Genomic DNA, 23,901 nt, shown 5'->3' with positions numbered 1-23,901 from the left:
GCGCAAGGTAATTATCACATAGATCTTCGATCGTTCGCCTCATGTTTTATGCATGGCTCATGTTCTCTCGTTTGGCACGTCTGGGCGCTGAGTACATTGTAATAAAGTGTTTGGAAAACAAATATACATTGAAAGTCTGATAATCTGGCATGCTCTGGACTACTAGATGCCGGATTATTGGAAAGTTTGGACAGATATAGACAGAGAAAATATACAAATATCTATAATCCCCAGTCTCTTCTACTTACAGTGACATTCAGTTTGACCCACGTTGCGGATACCGGTGACGTCCTGATGCCACCCTTCTGACTGGCACGCCCCTGATGCCCCATCACACAGATACTACAGACACCACAAGCACAAGAAAAACCGGAAGACAGAGAGTGTCGGAGTGTCACGCAACCTCCCGCTAATCCAGCATGGGATCATTTTTGTTATATTCCAGATCTAAACCATTCAGCTCCAACAATAATATATATTATTTTAACAGAAAATTGTATATCACTAAGCTGTCAAAAAAAATCATAATAAATCCAAAATTCTGATACAGAGCTCCAAATCCCCTGCATAGGTGAGTAACATGATACAATTCTATCTGCCTGCAGTCACCACTAGGGGGAGCTGAGGTTACCGCATACAATTTATTCATTGAGGTTACTAAAACACAGTATGCTGTAAGCTCCCCCTAGTGGTGACTGTAGACAGGCAGTACATTTTCATTTAACCCTGACTATGCAGAGGCTTTGGAACTCTGTATCAGAAAAATGGAGCTCAGACCTCTAGAAAACCATATTAAGAATTTAACGGGCACAATGTTTAGCACCTAAATAAGATTATGATATAAGGAGAGTTTCACTTTTTAACTTTGAGGACTTATGAATAGCAATTCCCCCAAATAGAAATCTTTTTATAAAGAAAATAATCCAGTTCGTCAGTAAATATTGGATTGAACTTCCCCACAACCCTGAGACCTAATAAACGATTCCAATAATAATAATTGTTATTTCTGCCAGTCCCTTATATATTAGTATAGATTCACCACAGCAGAGGTATTGCCTGTATTGCGGGGACATTGATCTTGTGTTTGGGACATGATATTTCCTGAAATACTGAGATACAGATGGACATTTACTCATTATGGTCCTGAATATGAACAGGATCGTCTTCATCCGAACTCATCATCTGCCCCCTAGTGTCCACATTTATTGTAGCAGGATTACAAGTGGGTGAAATCTTCAACAAAGTGCAAATTGTGGGGGGCAAAACGAAGCACATGCTGTATACTATGGCTTTTTCACCCCCCTCAGTGACAACTCTAATCCAATCAGCACCACTTTGCTCTTAAAGGGACTCTCCAGTTTTAACCAAATAAAGCTTAAAGGAATTCTCCAGGCATTTTATATTAATGGCCTATTCCTAGGATAGGTCATCAATTTGAGATAGAAAAACAGCTCCAAAAACGGGCATAAAAAACGCTGTGAAAAACGCGAGTTCAGCCGTTTTTTTTTAGCAACTCGCATTTTATGCCCGTTTTTGGAGCTGTTTTTCTATGGAGTCAATAAAAAACGGCTCCAAAAAATGTCCCAAGAAGTGACATGCACTTCTTTCTCGCAGGCGTCTTTTTACGTGCCGTTTTTGGAAAACGTGTGAAAAAACGCCCTGTCGGAACAGGCCTGAAAAGCGGCCGAAAAAGTCTTCAGCCTCCAGATAAAAATAAGAATATTCCCATTCACTGACAGCAAGTAGACCTCTTGAAAATGGTAAGAATTGAAACAAAGTATATTAGAAAGTTGCAGAACTTTCCATTAGACAATTATTAAACACAATTTTACTAATGTTTTTTTTAAAGCCGCAGGGAAAAGCCGCAGGGAAACATTGACGTCACTGCATGATGAGAGTTGTAGTTGTGCACCAGCTGAAGAGCCACATGTTGCAGCCCACAGCTGTACAGTATAGAGATACTCTATACCCTCCTATACGCTGCAGCAGGCCTGGGTCCGCCAGTTACAACGCGCCCACCTCCACACTCCCAGGCCTGTCATCTAGTCCAATTTCTTTATTAATTAACTCCAAGTCAAGCTCTTTGGTTTCTGATGTTCTCTTCGGGGGTGGGGGATGGGCTGCTGATTAATTGGTTGGTTAAGTTGATTCATTATCATGCAGTTTGCAGACTGTAATTGGTGATCACACTCTTTTGCTCTCTAACTTGTTCTCGTATTTGCAGCAATGCGATATATTCTGGGGTGTCCAATGTTCGCAGCTCCGGGTTACGCTCTGGCTAACGCCCCATAATCCGTCAACATTATAAACATGAACCATGGTCGCTTCAACCCCATTATTCATAGCGAGGTCTCGGGACACTGACAGAATCCAGGAGCCTTAATGCAATCTGTGAGACTCAAGGAAAAGTTGCTAATTTATTGGAAGAGATTCTGCAGATTCACAGAGTTCTTAAAGATGCTGAATGCAGAAAACTTGTGAAGAGGAGACATTAACCCCTTCAAACTGACTAAATCCAGCCGGGTGACATCGTTCTATTCCCGAAAGAGCAATTTATAGTTTAACAAACGTTTTTGGGTTTCTTGCCAGATCGGGGCTATAATGAAACTTAGAGCAAATGTTAAACTTAGCACAAGAATTTACAGTTGATAGAAATAGAAATTCTGCGCTGATCCTGAGTTATATCCTGTATTATACTCCAGAGCTGCACTCACTATTCTGCTGGTGGAGTCACTGTGTACATACATTACATTACTTATCCTGTACTGATCCTGAGTTACATCCTGTATTATACTCCAGAGCTGCACTCACTATTCTGCTGGTGGAGTCACTGTGTACATACATTACATTACTTATCCTGTACTGATCCTGAGTTACATCTTGTATTATACTCCAGAGCTGCACTCACTATTCTGCTGGTGGAGTCACTGTGTACATACATTACATTACTTATCCTGTACTGATCCTGAGTTACATCTTGTATTATACTCCAGAGCTGCACTCACTATTCTGCTGGTGGAGTCACTGTGTACATACATTACATTACTTATCCTGTACTGATCCTGAGTTACATCCCGTATTATACTCCAGAGCTGCACTCACTATTCTGCTGGTAGAGTCACTGTGTACATACATTACTTATCCTGTACTGATCCTGAGTTACATCCTGTATTATACTCCAGAGCTGCACTCACTATTCTGCTGGTGGAGTCACTGTGTACATACATTACATTACTTCTCCTGTACTGATCCTGAGTTATATCCTGTATTATACTCCAGAGCTGAACTCACTATTCTACTGGTGGAGTCACTGTGTACATACATTACATTACTTATCCTGTACTGATCCTGAGTTACATCCTGTATTATACTCCAGAGCTACACTCACTATTCTGCTGGTGGAGTTACTGTGTACATACATTACATTACTTAGCCTGTACTGATCCCGAGTTACATCCTGTATTATACTCCAGAGCTGCACTCACTATTCTGCTGGTAGAGTACATACATTACATTACTTATCCTGTACTGATCCGGAGTTACATCCTGTATTATACTCCAGAGCTGCACTCACTATTCTGCTGGTGGAGTCACTGTGTACATACATTACATTACTTCTCCTGTACTGATCCTGAGTTATATCCTGTATTATACTCCAGAGCTGAACTCACTATTCTGCTGGTGGAGTCACTGTGTACATACATTACATTACTTATCCTGTACTGATCCTGAGTTATATCCTGTATTATACTCCAGAGCTGCACTCACTATTCTGCTGGTGGAGTCACTGTGTACATACATTACATTACTTAGCCTGTACTGATCCTGAGTTACATCCTGTATTATACTCCAGAGCTGCACTCACTATTCTGCTGGTGGAGTCACTGTGTACATACATTACATTACTTATCCTGTACTGCTCCTGAGTTACATCCTGTATTATACTCCAGAGCTGCACTCACTATTCTGCTGGTGGAGTCACTGTGTACATACATTACTTATCCTGTACTGATCCTGAGTTACATCCTGTATTATACTCCAGAGCTGCACTCACTATTCTGCTGGTGGAGTCACTGTGTACATACATTACATTACTTATCCTGTACTGATCCTGAGTTACATCCTGTATTATACTCCAGAGCTGCACTCACTATTCTGCTGGTGGAGTCACTGTGTACATACATTATATTACTTATCCTGTACTGATCCTGTATTAGGCTATGTTCACACGGGGTCTTTTGCCGAGTTTTTTGACGCGGAAACCGCGTCGCAAAACTCGGCAGAAACGGCCCGAGAACGCCTCCCATTGATTTCAATGGGAGGCGTCGGCGTCTTTTTCCCGCGAGCAGTAAAACTGCCTCGCGGGAAAAAGAAGCGACATGCCCTATCTTCGGGCGCTTCCGCCTCCGACCTCCCATTGACTTCAATGGGAGGCAGGAGAAAGCGTATATCTCGCTGCTTTATGCCCGCGGCGCTCAATGGCCGCGGGCGAAAAACGGCGCGATAATTGCTGTTCACACGGAGTATTTTGGGGGAGGAATATCTGCCTCAAAATTCCGTTTGGAACTTTGAGGCAGATATTCCTCCCCCAAAATACTCTGTGTGAACATAGCCTTATACTCCAGAGCTGCACTCACTATTCTGCTGGTGGAGTCACTGTGTTACATACATTACATTACTTATCCTGTACTGATCCGGAGTTATATCCTGTATTATACTCCAGAGCTGAAATATCCCAGCCTGTTCAGGGTCTTCAGTACAGGATAAGTGATGTAATATACGTCCACAGTGACTCTATACATTATGGAGAAGGCACCATTTAGAAGCCGTAAAAAGCTTGTTGCTAGTAATGGCACCAGAATAACTCTTCTCGTTTTTGGAGAATTGGTAGCTGAATTAATTAGACCTACAATATGTCCACCTCCCAGAATGTATTTGAAGGGACAGTCTTCTGAGAGCGCCTGCCATGACGTCGCACTTCCATTGAATGAGGCTGCGTTGTGCACTTTTATTTACCTTCCCATCCATACTGCCCGCTGACCCCCCCCCCCCCCGGTTGCTTCATCTGTTCTCTCATTGTCGGGTACAATCAATTCTACTCTTAAAAATGTTTATAAAGAATCGCAGCATCACTGTATAATTAGCGAGTATTAATTAGTGTACTGAACAGAATCCACTTTGAAGATTAGACGCCGTGATTAACGATCTTGCGGAGAATGCCATACAGATTAATATTCATTAAGTGTCTTGAGGATAGAGGTGTAGATAGTTTCTTAACCCTTTACGGTTTTGGAAAGAGACAGAACACGCGGAGAGGATCGGCGATTACGGTTCTGGAGCTTTCCGATCAACGTATCTATGACTTAAAAATGGCGCCCTAAACATGCTCCGTACTAACGAGATTCTGACCAATCAGCCCCAGATAGCGACAGTTTCCTAGGATGTTGGGTAGGTAGTTCCAATAATGATGTGACCCTTTTATAAACTTATCGCAGAGGTTACACCTGTCAAAAAGACTTCTTTCAAGTGAATGGTGGCCACATATAATCCTTAGGAGCATCCCCATAAAGGACATTTTAGTAACAAAGGGTTACAAATATTTTCACAGCTGAGGGTTTGTTACAATTTATCCAGTCTAGACAATCGTCCTTGAGCTAAACAGCCTGGACTCCAGACTGATACAATGTATCAGTCCAGGTAAAATGTAACAAACTATCAGGACTGGAGAGAGATTCCTGCTGATGATGTATTCACCTCACAGAGGATTGTCTAGAAAGAATGCAACTGTAACAACTCCTCAGCTGTGAAAAGTATTAGATCTGTACAGGTTTTTAGTCTCTGGATGTAACCAAGAATGTTCCTATTCACCGATAGCAAGCAGAGATCTTGAAAATGGTGAGAAACAAACACAAAGGTGGGAATTTATCAATAGATTTGAACCAGCTTTTAAAAGTTGAGAATGGTGGCGCGCGTCATATTTGCTAGTTTTCTCGGCACTCACCAGTTTTGAGAAGTGGAGCAAAAAGAGGGCGGGGTTAATTGGGAGTGGGTGTGGTCTCCAACTTTGACAGATTTATTAAGGCTAAAGCCAGAAAATGGTCAAAATGTTGGTGCAAATCTACACTTGCTCGTGCTTCTGACTTTAGGACAGTCCAAAATGCACCAAATTTATTAAAGAGTCTCTGTCACCCCATTATAAGTGCCCTGTCTCCTACATAATGTGATCGGCGCTGTAATGTAGGTGACAGCAGTGGTTTTTATTTAGAAAAACGATCTATTTTTACCACTTTATGAGCGATTTTTAGCTTTATGCAAATTAGTTTCTTAATGCCCAAGTGGGCGTGTTTTTACTTTAGACCAAGTGGGCGTTGTACAGAGGAGTGTATGACGCTGACCAATCAGTGACCAATCAGTGACCAATCAGCGCCATACACTTTTCTCCATTTATTTAGTTAGCGCATAGTGACACTGCTAGATCACTATGTGCTGTCTTAGGGTATGTTCAGACGATTAACAAAATACGTCTGAAAATACGATTTTCAGACGTTTTTTGAGCAACTCGCGTTTTTCACTGCGTTTTTGGAGCCGTTTTCATTGGGGTCTATGAGAAAACTGCTCCAAAAACGTCCCAAAAAGTGTCCTGCACTTCTTTTGGCGAGCCGTCATTTTACGCGCCGTATTTTGACAGCGACGCGTAAAATAACAGCTCGTCTGCACAGAACATCGTAAGACCCATTGCAAGCAATGGGCAGATGTTTCCCGACATATTGGAGCAGTCTTTTCATGCGTAATTTGAAGCGTAAACCGCCTCCATTACATCTGAAAAGAGGTCGTGTGCACATAGCCTTATACTGACACATTAACATTACTGAAGTGTTTAGACAGTGAATAGACATCACCTCCAGCCAGGACGCGATGTCTATTCACAATCCCGACACTTCCGTAACGTTTGTTTGGTACTTACAGCAGAGCAAAGCGTAACCTCGCTGTAACCTGTCATTTACAGTGTGATCTCGTGAGATTACGCTTTCTCTGTTGAAAGTACCAAACAAACGTTAACGAAGCGTTGGGATTGATTGTGAATAGACATTGCGTCCTGGCTGGAGGTGATGTCTATTCACTGTCTAAACACTTTAGTAACGTTAATATGTCAGTATATTTGTTCACACGGAGTATTTTGGGGGAGGAATATCTGCCTCAAAATTCTGTTTGGAACTTTGAGGACAGATATTCCTCTCCCTGCACGCCGTTTTTCGCGCCGTTTTTCGCCCGCGGCCATTGAGCGCGGCGGGCATAAAACAGCGCGAAATACGCTTTCTCTGTCTCCCATTGAAGTCAATGGGAGGTCAGAGGCGGAAGCGCCCGAAGATAGGGCATGTCGCTTCTTTTTCCCACGAGGCAGTTTTACTGCTCACGGGAAAAAGACGCCGACGCCTCCCATTGAAATCAATGGGAGGCGTTCTCGGGCCGTTTTTGCAGAGTTTTGCGACGCGGTTTCCGCGTCAAAAAACTCGGCAAAATACTCTGTGTGAACATAGCCTAAGACAGCACATGGCGAACAACGCAGTGTCACTATGCGCGAATGGGGAGAAGAGCATGACACTGATTGGTCAGTGTCATACACTCCTCTGTACAACGCCCACTTGGTCTAAAGTAAAAACACGCCCACTTGAGTATTAAGAAAATAATTAGCATAAAACTAAAATCGCTCCTAATGTGGTAAAAATAGATCGTTTTTCTAAATAAAAAGCATTACTGTCGCCTACATTACACCGCATTCCAAATTATTATGCAAATGTTATTTTTCGCTGATTTTCCTAAATAGTCGATGCAATGACAGTCAGTATAATCTTCAGCATCAACCGTTGGAGAATAATGCAAATTTTATTGAACAAATCTAATGATAACAGATTTTTTTGCTTCACATTATTATGCACAACAGAGATCAAAACATTGTAAAGGTTGTAAAGAGAACGAAAATGGTAATTTGTTGAATTTGCAGCATCAGGAGGTCATATTTACAGAAATCAAAAGCGCTTTCAATCAAAAAAAAATTAACTGGCCAAGTTACATGTCACATAGGACCCCTTCTCTGATATCACCTGCACAGGACAAGTTACATGTTACACAGGACCCTCCTCTGATATCACCTGCACAGGACAAGTTACATGTTACACAGGACCCTCCTCTGATATCACCTGCACAGGACAAGTTACATGTTACACAGGACCCTCCTCTGATATCACCTGCACAGGCCAAGTTACATGTTACACAGGACCCTCCTCTGATATCACCTGCACAGCACAAGTTACATGTTACACAGGACCCTCCTCTGATATCACCTGCACAGCACAAGTTACATGTTACACAGGACCCTTCTCTGATATCACCTGCACAGCACAAGTTACATGTTACACAGGACCCTCCTCTGATATCACCTGCACAGGACAAGTTACATGTTACACAGGACCCTTCTCTGATATCACTGGCACAGCACAAGTTACATGTTACACAGGACCCTTCTCTGATATCACCTGCACAGGACAAGTTACATGTTACACAGGACCCTCCTCTGATATCACCTGCACAGCACAAGTTACATGTTACACAGGACCCTTCTCTGATATCACCTGCACAGGACAAGTTACATGTTACACAGGACCCTCCTCTGATATCACCTGCACAGCACAAGTTACATGTTACACAGGACCCTTCTCTGATATCACCTGCACAGCACAAGTTACATGTTACACAGGACCCTTCTCTGATATCACCTGCACAGGACAAGTTACATGTTACACAGGACCCTCCTCTGATATCACCTGCACAGGACAAGTTACATGTTACACAGGACCCTTCTCTGATATCACCTGCACAGCACAAGTTACATGTTACACAGGACCCTCCTCTGATATCACCTGCACAGCACAAGTTACATGTTACACAGGACCCCTTCTCTGATATCACCTGCACAGCACAAGTTACATGTTACACAGGACCATTCTCTGATATCACCTGCACAGGACAAGTTACATGTTACACAGGACCCTTCTCTGATATCACCTGCACAGCACAAGTTACATGTTACACAGGACCCTTCTCTGATATCACCTGCACAGCACAAGTTACATGTTACACAGGACCCTTCTCTGATATCACCTGCACAGCACAAGTTACATGTTACACAGGACCATTCTCTGATATCACCTGCACAGGACAAGTTACATGTTACACAGGACCCTTCTCTGATATCACCTGCACAGCACAAGTTACATGTTACATAGGACCCTTCTCTGATATCACCTGCACAGCACAAGTTACATGTTACACAGGACCCTTCTCTGATATCACCTGCACAGGACAAGTTACATGTTACACAGGACCCTCCTCTGATATCACCTGCACAGGACAAGTTACATGTTACACAGGACCCTCCTCTGATATCACCTGCACAGGCCAAGTTACATGTTACACAGGACCCTCCTCTGATATCACCTGCACAGCACAAGTTACATGTTACACAGGACCCTTCTCTGATATCACCTGCACAGGACAAGTTACATGTTACACAGGACCCTCCTCTGATATCACCTGCACAGCACAAGTTACATGTTACACAGGACCCTTCTCTGATATCACCTGCACAGCACAAGTTACATGTTACACAGGACCCTTCTCTGATATCACCTGCACAGCACAAGTTACATGTTACACAGGACCCTTCTCTGATATCACCTGCACAGGACAAGTTACATGTCACACAGGACCCTTCTCTGATATCACCTGCACAGCACAAGTTACATGTTACACAGGACCCTCCTCTGATATCACCTGCACAGCACAAGTTACATGTTACACAGGACCCTCCTCTGATATCACCTGCACAGCACAAGTTACATGTTACACAGGACCCTTCTCTGATATCACCTGCACAGCACAAGTTACATGTTACACAGGACCCTTCTCTGATATCACCTGCACAGGACAAGTTACATGTTACACAGGACCCTTCTCTGATATCACCTGCACAGCACAAGTTACATGTTACACAGGACCCTCCTCTGATATCACCTGCACAGCACAAGTTACATGTTACACAGGACCCTCCTCTGATATCACCTGCACAGCACAAGTTACATGTTAAACAGGACCCTTCTCTGATATCACCTGCACAGGACAAGTTACATGTTACACAGGACCCTTCTCTGATATCACCTGCACAGCACAAGTTACATGTTACACAGGACCCTCTGATATCACCTGCACAGCACAAGTTACATGTTACACAGGACCCTCTGATATCACCTGCACAGCACAAGTTACATAGGACCCTTCTCTGATATCACCTGCACAGCACAAGTTACATGTTACACAGGACCCTCCTCTGATATCACCTGCACAGCACAAGTTACATGTTACACAGGACCCTTCTCTGATATCACCTGCACAGCACAAGTTACATGTTACACAGGACCCTCCTCTGATATCACCTGCACAGGACAAGTTACATGTTACACAGGACTCTTCTCTGATATCACCTGCACAGCACAAGTTACATGTTACACAGGACCCTTCTCTGATATCACCTGCACAGCACAAGTTACATGTTACACAGGACCCTTCTCTGATATCACCTGCACAGCACAAGTTACATGTTACACAGGACCCTCCTCTGATATCACCTGCACAGGACAAGTTACATGTTACACAGGACCCTTCTCTGATATCACCTGCACAGCACAAGTTACATGTTACACAGGACCCTTCTCTGATATCACCTGCACAGCACAAGTTACATGTTACACAGGACCCTTCTCTGATATCACCTGCACAGCACAAGTTACATGTTACACAAGACCCTTCTCTGATATCACCTGCACAGCACAAGTTACATGTTACACAGGACCCTCCTCTGATATCACCTGCACAGGACAAGTTACATGTTACACAGGACCCTTCTCTGATATCACCTGCACAGCACAAGTTACATGTTACACAGGACCCTTCTCTGATATCACCTGCACAGCACAAGTTACATGTTACACAGGACCCTTCTCTGATATCACCTGCACAGCACAAGTTACATGTTACACAGGACCCTTCTCTGATATCACCTGCACAGCACAAGTTACATGTTACACAGGACCCTCCTCTGATATCACCTGCACAGCACAAGTTACATGTTACACAGGACCCTCCTCTGATATCACCTGCACAGGACAAGTTACATGTTACACAGGACCCTTCTCTGATATCACCTGCACAGGACAAGTTACATGTTACACAGGACCCTTCTCTGATATCACCTGCACAGCACAAGTTACATGTTACACAGGACCCTTCTCTGATATCACCTGCACAGGACAAGTTACATGTTACACAGGACTCTTCTCTGATATCACCTGCACAGCACAAGTTACATGTTACACAGGACCCTTCTCTGATATCACCTGCACAGGACAAGTTACATGTTACACAGGACCCTTCTCTGATATCACCTGCACAGCACAAGTTAAATGTTACACAGGACCCTCCTCTGATATCACCTGCACAGCACAAGTTACATGTTACACAGGACCCTTCTCTGATATCACCTGCACAGCACAAGTTACATGTTACACAGGACCCTCCTCTGATATCACCTGCACAGGACAAGTTACATGTTACACAGGACCCTTCTCTGATATCACCTGCACAGCACAAGTTACATGTTACACAGGACCCCTTCTCTGATATCACCTGCACAGCACAAGTTACATGTTACACAGGACCCTCTGATATCACCTGCACAGCACAAGTTACATGTTACACAGGACCCTTCTCTGATATCACCTTCACAGCACAAGTTACATGTTACACAGGACCCTCCTCTGATATCACCTGCACAGGACAAGTTACATGTTACACAGGACCCTCCTCTGATATCACCTGCACAGGACAAGTTACATGTTACACAGGACCCTTCTCTGATATCACCTGCACAGGACAAGTTACATGTTACACAGGACCCTCCTCTGATATCACCTGCACAGGACAAGTTACATGTTACACAGGACCCTTCTCTGATATCACCTGCACAGGACAAGTTACATGTTACACAGGACCCTCCTCTGATATCACCTGCACAGGACAAGTTACATGTTACACAGGACCCTTCTCTGATATCACCTGCACAGCACAAGTTACATGTTACACAGGACCCTTCTCTGATATCACCTGCACAGGACAAGTTACATGTTACACAGGACCCTTCTCTGATATCACCTGCACAGGACAAGTTACATGTTACACAGGACCCTTCTCTGATATCACCTGCACAGGACAAGTTACATGTTACACAGGACCCTCCTCTGATATCACCTGCACAGGACAAGTTACATGTTACACAGGACCCTTCTCTGATATCACCTGCACAGCACAAGTTACATGTTACACAGGACCCTTCTCTGATATCACCTGCACAGGACAAGTTACATGTTACACAGGACCCTTCTCTGATATCACCTGCACAGGACAAGTTACATGTTACACAGGACCCTCCTCTGATATCACCTGCACAGGACAAGTTACATGTTACACAGGACTCTTCTCTGATATCACCTGCACAGCACAAGTTACATGTTACACAGGACCCTCCTCTGATATCACCTGCACAGGACAAGTTACATGTTACACAGGACCCTCCTCTGATATCACCTGCACAGCACAAGTTACATGTTACACAGGACCCTCCTCTGATATCACCTGCACAGCACAAGTTACATGTTACACAGGACCCTTCTCTGATATCACCTGCACAGGACAAGTTACATGTTACACAGGACCCTTCTCTGATATCACCTGCACAGGACAAGTTACATGTTACACAGGACCCTTCTCTGATATCACCTGCACAGCACAAGTTACATGTTACACAGGACCCTTCTCTGATATCACCTGCACAGGACAAGTTACATGTTACACAGGACCCTCCTCTGATATCACCTGCACAGCACAAGTTACATGTTACACAGGACCCTCCTCTGATATCACCTGCACAGCACAAGTTACATGTTACACAGGACCCTTCTCTGATATCACCTGCACAGCACAAGTTACATGTTACACAGGACCCTTCTCTGATATCACCTGCACAGCACAAGTTACATGTTACACAGGACCCTTCTCTGATATCACCTGCACAGGACAAGTTACATGTTACACAGGACCCTCCTCTGATATCACCCGCACAGCACAAGTTACATGTTACACAGGACTCTTCTCTGATATCACCTGCACAGCACAAGTTACATGTTACACAGGACCCTTCTCTGATATCACCTGCACAGCACAAGTTACATGTTACACAGGACCCTCCTCTGATATCACCTGCACAGCACAAGTTACATGTTACACAGGACCCTTCTCTGATATCACCTGCACAGGACAAGTTACATGTTACACAGGACCCTCCTCTGATATCACCTGCACAGCACAAGTTACATGTTACACAGGACCCTTCTCTGATATCACCTGCACAGCACAAGTTACATGTTACACAGGACCCTCCTCTGATATCACCTGCACAGGACAAGTTACATGTTACACAGGACCCTTCTCTGATATCACCTGCACAGGACAAGTTACATGTCACACAGGACCCTTCTCTGATATCACCTGCACAGCACAAGTTACATGTTACACAGGACCCTCCTCTGATATCACCTGCACAGCACAAGTTACATGTTACACAGGACCCTCCTCTGATATCACCTGCACAGGACAAGTTACATGTTACACAGGACCCTTCTCTGATATCACCTGCACAGCACAAGTTACATGTTACACAGGACCCTCCTCTGATATCACCTGCACAGGACAAGTTACATGTTACACAGGACCCTTCTCTGATATCACCTGCACAGCACAAGTTACATGTTACACAGGACCCTCCTCTGATATCACCTGCACAGCACAAGTTACATGTTACACAGGACCCTCCTCTGATATCACCTGCACAGCACAAGTTACATGTTACACAGGACCCTTCTCTGATATCACCTGCACAGCACAAGTTACATGTTACACAGGACCCTTCTCTGATATCACCTGCACAGCACAAGTTACATGTTACACAGGACCCTTCTCTGATATCACCCGCACAGCACAAGTTACATGTTACACAGGACCCTTCTCTGATATCACCTGCACAGCACAAGTTACATGTTACACAGGACCCTTCTCTGATATCACCTGCACAGCACAAGTTACATGTTACACAGGACCCTCCTCTGATATCACCTGCACAGCACAAGTTACATGTTACACAGGACCCTCCTCTGATATCACCTGCACAGGCCAAGTTACATGTTACACAGGACCCTCCTCTGATATCACCTGCACAGCACAAGTTACATGTTACACAGGACCCCTCCTCTGATATCACCTGCACAGCACAAGTTACATGTTACACAGGACCCTTCTCTGATATCACCTGCACAGCACAAGTTACATGTTACACAGGACCCTCCTCTGATATCACCTGCACAGCACAAGTTACATGTTACACAGGACCCTTCTCTGATATCACCTGCACAGGACAAGTTACATGTTACACAGGACCCTTCTCTGATATCACCTGCACAGCACAAGTTACATGTTACACAGGACCCTTCTCTGATATCACCTGCACAGGACAAGTTACATGTTACACAGGACCCTCCTCTGATATCACCTGCACAGCACAAGTTACATGTTACACAGGACTCTCCTCTGATATCACCTGCACAGCACAAGTTACATGTTACACAGGACCCTTCTCTGATATCACCTGCACAGCACAAGTTACATGTTACACAGGACCCTTCTCTGATATCACCTGCACAGCACAAGTTACATGTTACACAGGACCCTTCTCTGATATCACCTGCACAGGACAAGTTACATGTTACACAGGACCCTTCTCTGATATCACCTGCACAGCACAAGTTACATGTTACACAAGACCCTTCTCTGATATCACCTGCACAGCACAAGTTACATGTTACACAGGACCCCTCCTCTGATATCACCTGCACAGCACAAGTTACATGTTACACAGGACCCTTCTCTGATATCACCTGCACAGCACAAGTTACATGTTACACAGGACCCTTCTCTGATATCACCTGCACAGGACAAGTTACATGTTACACAGGACCCTCCTCTGATATCACCTGCACAGCACAAGTTACATGTTACACAGGACCCTCCTCTGATATCACCTGCACAGCACAAGTTACATGTTACACAGGACCCTTCTCTGATATCACTGGCACAGCACAAGTTACATGTTACACAGGACCCTTCTCTGATATCACCTGCACAGGACAAGTTACATGTTACACAGGACCCTTCTCTGATATCACCTGCACAGCACAAGTTACATGTTACACAGGACCCTTCTCTGATATCACCTGCACAGCACAAGTTACATGTTACACAGGACCCTCCTCTGATATCACCTGCACAGGACAAGTTACATGTTACGCAGGACCCTTCTCTGATATCACCTGCACAGCACAAGTTACATGTTACACAGGACCCTCCTCTGATATCACCTGCACAGCACAAGTTACATGTCACACAGGACCCTCCTCTGATATCACCTGCACAGGACATGTTACACAGGACCCTTCTCTGATATCACCTGCACAGCACAAGTTACATGTTACACAGGACCCTTCTCTGATATCACCTGCACAGGACAAGTTACATGTTACACAGGACCCTTCTCTGATATCACCTGCACAGGACAAGTTACATGTCACATAGGACCCCTTCTCTGATATCACCTGCACAGGACAAGTTACATGTCACATAGGACCCCTTCTCTGATATCACCTGCACAATTCTGCATCATTGAATTTGTGAGTATTTGGACAGTTTCTGCTTGAATATCTTTGCAGGATGTCAGAATCGCCTCCCAGAGCTTCTGTTTTGATGTGAACTGCCGCCCACCCTCATAGATATTCTGCTTGAGGATGCTCCAAAGGTTCTCAATAGGGTTGAGGTCAGGGGAACATGGGGGCCACACATTTCTCTCCTTTTATGCCCATAGCAGCCAATGACACAGAGGTATTCTTTGCAGCATGAGATGGTGCATTGTCATGCATGAAGATAATTTTGCTACGGAAGGCACGGTTCTTCTTTTTGTACCACGGAAGAAAGTGGTCAGTCATAAACTCTACGTACTTTGCAGAGGTCATTTTCACACCTTCAGGGACCCTAAAGGGGCCTAGCAGCTCTCTCCCCATGATTCCAGCCCAAAACATGACTCCGCCACCTCCTTGCTGACGTCACAGCCTTGTTGTTACATGGTGGCCATTCACCAACCATCCACTACTCCATCCATCTGGACCATCCAGGGTTGCACAGCACTCATCAGTAAACAACACGGTTTGAAAATTAGTCTTCATGTAGTTCTGAGCCCACTGCAACCGTTTCTGCTTGTGAGCATTGTTTAGGGGTGGCCGAATAATAGCTTTATGCACACTTGCAAACCTCTGGAGGATCCTACACCTTGAGGTTCGCGGGACTCCAGAGGCACCAGCGGCTTCAAATACCTGTTTGCTGCTTTGCAATGGCATTTTAGCAGCTGCTCTCCTAATCCTATTAATTTGTCTGGCAGAAACCTGGCAGAAACCTTCCTCATTATGCCTTTATCTGAACGAACCCGTCTGTGCTCTGAATCAGCCACAAATCTTTTCACAGTACGATAATCACGCTTACGTTTTTTTGAAATATCCAATGTTTTCATTCCTTGTCCAAGGTATTGCACTATTTCACGCTTTTCGGCAGCAGAGAGATCCTTTTTCTTTCCCATATTGCTTGAAACCTGTGGCTGCTTAATAATGTGGAACGTCCTTCTTAAGTAGTTTTCCTTTGATTGGGCACACCTGGCAAACTAATTATCACAGGTGTCTGAGATTGATTACAATGATCCAAAGAGCCCTAAGACACAAGACCATCCATGAGTTTCATTGAAAAACGAATAATTAAATGTTTATGACACTTAAATCCAATGTGCAGAATAATTTGGAACACGGTGTAGAGGGCCGATCTCCTTATGTAGGAGTTTGGGCACTTTTAATGTGGTGACAGTCTCTCTTTAAGATTCGTGCGCCTTTTAATAAATTTGGGAAAGACAGGATAAGGGAGGTTAACATCCAACTTTACCGCCACTGCTTCCGTATGGTCGGACTGTCCCCATAAACATTGTAAACCATCAGAATCGTCTCCAATCTCTAATGAGGGGTATGGGCAGACTGTAAGGGACTCTGCTCTGTCCCCACAATAAAGAAAACTCTTTGATGGGAATTTTCATCGAAATTTGGGAATCAATGTGTCAACTGTTGTTTTTAAAATTTCCGGAAGTTGGGAAAGGATCATCTAATGAATTTATCCTGTTATTTTGCAGTTTTTCGGCAGATGTATTGTTCTCATACATTGTTTACAGGGAACTGGGAATGAGCCGGTTCTCAGCTATACTTCACCGCGGACCCAGATGTTGGACGTTTAACCCCAAAAGATTTCCTTCCTTTATCTCTGCGCAGAGTCAGATCATAAATAACTATAGGAGGTGCACAAAAACAGGAAAATTAAGGAGAGGAGCACGGAGCGTGGCAAGATAAGCATCTGTGCAGCATCCAGGGTGGCATATAGGGTCAGACCCTGGTATGAGGACACAAAAGCGGATCCAGTTATAGGTGTATATATAATGGGGATCAGACGACAATAGAAAGTCATGGAAGTATTCATTGCAGAGCCAGCAGAATGGCGAAATCTATGAGATATGTTTACATAACTTTATTGTAACTTAAAAGGGTTATATATTAGGAAATATAGGGGGAATAGAGGGGAGTCACCCCCAATTAAAACCCTCTGCTATAACCTACTATAGTATTATTGAATAGAATCAATATGATGATCTGTGTGTAATTCAGGGTGGATCTCTGGCTCCCTCTGGTGGTGGAAAGAATATACACAGTGATAATAAAAGCGCAGGGGTCTTGCTGCTAATGTTAATTATGCTGTAAAAAGTTAACTCATCGTCCGGTATAATTCTTCTATTACTTTAGTTTCGCCAACAGATTGGAAATGTTCATCAGCGTTACACTGCCGGCCTCTGGTCTGGAGAAACATTCATTTTTTTTTTTTTAGAAGAGGGGAAAATTAAGTGTGCACATAAATCCGACCCAAAATCCACAAGGAAATCCACACCAAATCCTACTTATTTACGTGCAGGTTTTGTAGCAGATGTTTCGCTGCAGAAAAAAAAAACTCAACAAAAAAAAAGAATGAAGAAATTCTACACTCACCTTGCCGGGCACTCCTGTAGCAACGTGTCCCTGCTCCCCCGGCCTCCTGTGGGGAGACCAGCTCGGGGACGCGTTGCTACGGGAGTGCCAGAAGAAGGGAGTTTAAACTTTGAAAATTGTGTTTTGTGGTTTTTATTTTACTCGCAGATTTTGCTGCAGATCCGCAGAACAATCCACAACAATTGACATTTGTTGCAGATTTTGAGTTCTCCATTGAACTCAAATCTGCGACCATTTTGTAGCGGAAATTAAAGGGTTTGCCTGGGCATGGGACATTTTTCATACTGATGACCTATCCACAAGATCGATCATATACCGATCACCTGAGGGGGTCTGACACCCGCACCGATCAGCTGTTCCAGTGGCAGCCGGATGTTATACGTGGTCGGTGTCGGAAGCAGACGGCTCCGGTCACAGTATAGCGGCCGTGCCGCAGTCTGTAACTCTGCTCCTATTCACCTGACCAGAAGCGGAGCTGCAGTAACGAAGCACGGCCGCTACTGTGACCGGAGCCGTCTGCTTCCAGCCCGGACATCCAGTGCAGCCGATCGGTTCGGGCTCCGGGTGTCAGACCCCCACTGATCATATACTGATGACCTACCCTGTGGATAGGTCATGAGTTTGATAAAATGTCCCGTGCCCGGACAACCCCTTTAAAATGAGGATTAAAAAAATCTGCATTGCAGGTCAATTTCCGTACGGACATTTTCTGCAGCACGTGGATGAGATTTATTTATTTTTAACTCATTCAATTGCCGTTACTGTATTTGGCTAAAGATTTTCCTCTACCAAAGCAGGACAGAAAACCTGCAGCAATTGCACTACATGTGAACGTAGTCTTATGTGGGCTTTGTGGATGGCTGTTATGGTGTCACATTGACAGGATGTATTCTGGCAGTCCTGTAGATGGCTCTATTATGGCGGCTCTATTACGTCGGCACTGTACATGGCTCTATTATGACGGCTCTATCATGGCGGCACTGTAGATGGCTATCATGGCGGCACTGTAGATGGCTATCATGGCGGCACTGTAGATGGCTCTATCATGGCGGCACTGTAGATGGCTATCATAGCGGCACTGTAGATGGCTCTATCATGGCGGCACTGTAGATGGCTCTATCATGGTGGCACTGTAGATGGCTCTATCATGACGGCTCTATAGATGGCTCTATTATGGCAGCACTGTAAATGGCTCTATTATGGCGGCACTGTAGATGGCTCTATTATGGCGCCACTGTAGATGGCTCTATCATGACGGCTCTGTAGATGGCTCTATTATGGCAGCACTGTAGATGGCTCTATTATGGCGGCACTGCAGATGGCTCTATTATGGCGGCACTGTAGATGGCTCTATTATGGCAGCACTGTAGATGGCTCTATTATGGCGGCACTGTAGATGGCTCTATTATGGCGGCACTGTAGATGGCTCTATTATGGCGGCACTGTAGATGGCTCTATTATGGCGGCACTGTAGATGGCTCTATTATGGCGGCACTGTAGATGGCTCTATTATGGCGGCACTGTAGATGGCTCTATTATGGCGGCTCTGTAGATGGCTTTATTATGGCGGCACTGTAGATGGCTCTATTATGGCGGCACTGTAGATGGCTCTATTATGACGGCTCTGTAGATGGCTCTATTATGGCAGCACTGTAAATGGCTCTATTATGGCGGCACTGTAGATGGCTCTATTATGGCGGCACTGTAGATGGCTCTATTATGGCGGCTCTGTAGATGGCTTTATTATGGCGGCACTGTAGATGGCTCTATTATGGCGGCACTGTAGATGGCTCTATCATGACGGCTCTGTAGATGGCTCTATTATGGCAGCACTGTAGATGGCTCTATTATGGCGGCACTGCAGATGGCTCTATTATGGCGGCACTGCAGATGGCTCTATTTTGGCGGCACTGTAGATGGCTCTATTATGGCGACACTGTAGATGGCTCTATTATGGCGGCACTGTAGATGGCTCTATTATGACGGCACTGTAGATGGCTCTATTATGACGGCACTGTAGATGGCTCTATTATGGCGGCACTGTAGATGGCTCTATTATGGCGGCACTGCAGATGGCTCTATTTTGGCGGCACTGTAGATGGCTCTATTATGGCGGCACTGTAGATGGCTCTATTATGGCGGCACTGTAGATGGCTCTATTATGGCGGCACTGTAGATGGCTCTATTATGGCGGCACTGTAGATGGCTCTATTACAGCGGCACTGTAGATGGCTCTATTACAGCGGCACTGTAGATGGCACTGTTATGGGGACTCTGGGGCTGGTTTTGTCATACCCTGTTGCTGGTTTTGTTATGGCTGCTCTGTTGCGACTTCCCTTATAGGGTCACTTTGGCTTTGAGGGGTCCCTCCTTCCCTTCTGCAGATGTTGAGGGGCATGTATATGGCAGCATGGGATGGTAGAGATTTTACACCTGGGCACTGATACTCTTCTGTTCTCTATTAACGAGGAAACCATTTTTCATGAATCCAAAATACCCAACACAGCAGGATTCGTGCAGGCCATTCCCAGCAGCACACGGACCATACATCACATCACATCTTATTGGTAGCATGAACATTACGACGACCTCTTCACAAAGTGGAGCAGCGGCTTTGTTAAGCTTTCCCATTGCGCTATGGAACCCGTTAAGTCAGCAGCGGATGATGTTGTTTTGACAAAGCATGACACCGGAGTGAAGAATGGGGCAATTACCCTCCTGCATTGCAGCTCAAGGTCGTCCTATGAAAGGTCTTCAGGGTAATAACATATTCTAATTGATAGGCTTCAGCTTAGGTAAAACTGCACCGATTGTATAAATATTTGGGTAAAGCCACCAACAAAGCGCTGAAGGCAGGCGGAGGAGCCGCACGTTCATCACCGGGAAAGGGTAATGGAGCCTCTGGGAAGACTTGGAAAGGTCTCCGTGGAAAGGCCAGGCAGAGGGGGCAGCGCAGAACGCAGCTTCAGGAGAAGGTGGGTGAAAACTCCCGGGAACAGTAAAGGCGTAAAATCACAATTACCTGGTATTTTAGGCCAATTAATATTTAATGTTAACTATAAAGTGGAAATAATGATAGACGGCCCCTAAAATATTAATAAAAAAAATACAATCATAAATCCTTAAGTCGTCGTCTCAAATTAAAGGGGTGTTCCCGTCCGACATTTATGGCACTATACTATATACTATAAATATCTGGCAGGGGCTGCTCCCCCCTCTGGTACCTGCACCTATTTGGAGAATGGTATCCCCCGACCCCCTGTCCGACTGTTTCCGCAACTCACATAGAGATTAATGGAGAGCCATGCACCCGCGCCGTCACCTCTCCCCGTTCATTTACCGCCTTGATGCTGCCGCTGCCTTACCAGGCGGGATAGAGGTCAGGGGAACCCCGCTCTGGAGATCGCAGCAGGTCCCAGCTCTCCTGTGGACCTGCCATAAATGTTTATGATACAATTACCCTTTAAGTTATTTAATTATATTCTATCCAGAAATTTGTCTCCAACAGCCGTGGTTGTCACCCAGCTTTCTGAGGGCTCTGAATGACATAAATATGTACTGTTAGGGAAAGCAACATGGCCCCGTCTCCTACTTACTACTGATGAGTCTTAGACCCCGTGCACACGACTGTATTTTCTATCCCTAATTACGGACCCATTAATTTCTATGGGCTACGACTACCTTTCCGTATGTTTACGGATGGGTGCCCGTGCCGTAGAAATGATAGAACATGTCCTTTTTTTTGTTCCTAATTACGGCACGGACTCCCAATAGACGTCTATGGTCACTTCCGTAATTACGGACGCGTTGCTATGTGACGCCAGGGGATTACCCAAGATTCCTCAGTTTTTTTTTGCGGATCCATAAATACAGATGCATTACTGACACCATTCCGTATATGCGGATGATTTATGGAGGACTTTAAAAATCACTACGGCTCCGTATTTACTGATGGATGAAAAAATACGATCGTGTGCATGTGGCCGTGCCCGTAATCATGGGCCGCGAATGCGGTATGGGAGCACGGACCGTAAAACGCAGACGCGGTACACTTCTACGGCCCGGACACCTTCACACAAATAAACGGGAAGGTGTCCGTGAACAATAGAAGTTAATGCGTCCATAATCGCTGTCAGCAACTACGGACAATTTTTATGGTCGTGTGCCTGGGGCCTTAGTAGGTGTCACAATATTTGGGAAGTTCTGCAGTTCTGGCATTCTATTCATGAACCAGATGGCTCAGGATGAACAAAGCCACAGGTTACTCCTAGAACGGGGAGGAATCAAATTTCTTCTTTTCCAATGGAGATAGTTGGACAACATCCATCATAACCTGATCGGGAAAGAAAACTAATAATGAATTTACAGGCATTTTGTAAAACGTTCTGAAAGTTTTTCTCATCAGTTGTAACAAATGGATTTGACTTCATTCTTCTTTGGGAAAATGTTGCAGCCATCTTGCAGGGTACGGCCCGTTTAATGACCAGCGTTCCAATAGATCAATAAATCCAGATACAGTCCATAATTTGATTATATGTAATAAGGAAACCCTTCAGGAAAAAATTGAATTCAGTTTTGCTTGGAGTGTTTGGGTAACAACCCCACAATTATGTCATTGGGTCTCCCATGTGTGAGATCAGCAGAGATCCACTTGTGCCGGATACTTTAACTGTAACCCTACAACACCCTCATAGCAGGCACAGTCAGGTTTTGCTGCTCCCCCTGTAGCCATGTTCTGCGTATTAGAGAAAACTCCATCTCACCTTTCATAAGTCAAACCTCATAGGGGTTAAAAGGGGCTGTTCAGGACAAGAGACACAAAGGAACAGCACCACACCTGTCCATGGGTTGTAATTAGTATTGCAGTTCAACTCCTATGAAGTGAACGGTCTGAGCTGCAATACCACTCCCAACCTGTGAACAGATGTGGCACTGTCTTTGGACGTAAACTGCCATGTTTTTCTTATCCTGGGTAACGGATGTTCACCATTTTGTTTAGTATAAACATATACAACAGTCTTGCGCTGTTTAATTAATCTTTTTAGCGGTCGAAACTCCAGTTTTCTGACACAAAGCTCCAAATCCCCTGTATACACACACACACACACACAGAGTAAGGCTTCATGCATTACGACCTGTAATTACGGGCACAGCTGGCCGTTTTTACGGGCTGTGCTCCCATTATAAAGTATAGGAGCACGGTCCGTAAATTTAAAAAAATAGGACATGTCCTATTTTTTTCTACAGATTTCTACGACACAGACACCCTCCCGTAGACATACGACGTGTCCGTCGGCCATAGAAATTAATGGTCCCGGGTAATTTCACGGTCGTGGGCCTAACATGATGAAAATCTAGCTACCTGCAGTCACCACTAGAGGGAGCGTACTGTTATACAATGAGCACAACAGTAAAACCGCATGCAGTAAGCTCCCCCTAGTGGTGGCTGCCAGAAGCCAGAAGTTTTTACTATGTCCACGCAGGGGATTTGGAGCGGTGTATCAGAAAAACTCAGCATGGACCGCTATAAAGATATACTAAGAAATCTGAACAGAACTTTCTA

Source organism: Rhinoderma darwinii, chromosome 7 (genome assembly GCF_050947455.1).
Source record: "Rhinoderma darwinii isolate aRhiDar2 chromosome 7, aRhiDar2.hap1, whole genome shotgun sequence".
NCBI lineage: Eukaryota > Metazoa > Chordata > Amphibia > Anura > Rhinodermatidae > Rhinoderma > Rhinoderma darwinii.
This window is presented reverse-complemented; position numbering follows the sequence as displayed.